This window comes from Rhinopithecus roxellana, chromosome 12, assembly GCF_007565055.1.
Source record: "Rhinopithecus roxellana isolate Shanxi Qingling chromosome 12, ASM756505v1, whole genome shotgun sequence".
NCBI classification, from domain to species: Eukaryota; Metazoa; Chordata; class Mammalia; order Primates; family Cercopithecidae; genus Rhinopithecus; species Rhinopithecus roxellana.
In genome coordinates, this window is record NC_044560.1 from 118,619,113 (window position 1) to 118,619,906 (window position 794).

Consider the following 794-nt stretch of genomic DNA (forward strand, 5'->3'; position numbering starts at 1 on the left):
CGTCTCCGCCTGCCCAGAGGGAAGGGATTGAATACAGGGGCCTTAGTCCAGGTCTCTGCTTCTAGGGTTGCAGGCCTAAAGTACTGCAGAATAACATTAGATGGGTCGTTGTTAAATGACTTATAATTATCAACGACAGCGCTTTATGCTTCAGTCCGTGTAAAGCATGCAGGACCGTAAATGATACTGGTCAGGATCAATAAACACTTTCTCCTGATATTCTTATGACCACGTAGAGTACTGTTGCTATGACTCGCCTGCCTTCGACATGCGGTGCTGCTTTTAACTTTCCTCCCAAACCCGCACGGTCAATTTATTGGCCTCATTTTGCAGATAGGTCCAGAGAGGTGAAGTGACGTATCCAAGATCACGCAGGTGGAAATTGGCAGAGCCATTTGCTAAAACCAAGTTTAGGCCAGGTGCGGTGACTCACGCTTGTAATCCCAGCACTTTGGGAGGTCAAGCCGGGCGGATCACTTGAGGTCAGGAGTTCGAGATCAGCCTGGCCAACATGGCGAAACGCCGTCTCTACTTAAAAACACAAAAAAATTAGTCGGGTGCGGTGGCTCACGCCTGTAATCCCAGTTACTCGGGAGGCTGAAGCAGAGAATCACTTGAACCTGGGAGGTGGAGGCTGCAGTGAGCCGAGATCTCGCCACTGCACTCCAGCCTGGGCGACAGAATGAGACTCCATCTCAAAATAATAATCATAATAAAACCAAGTATCTGGTTCTGAAGCTCAGGCTTCCTCCCCCTTGCACCAGGAAGTGGTGGGTTTTCCCAATGCTTGGCTC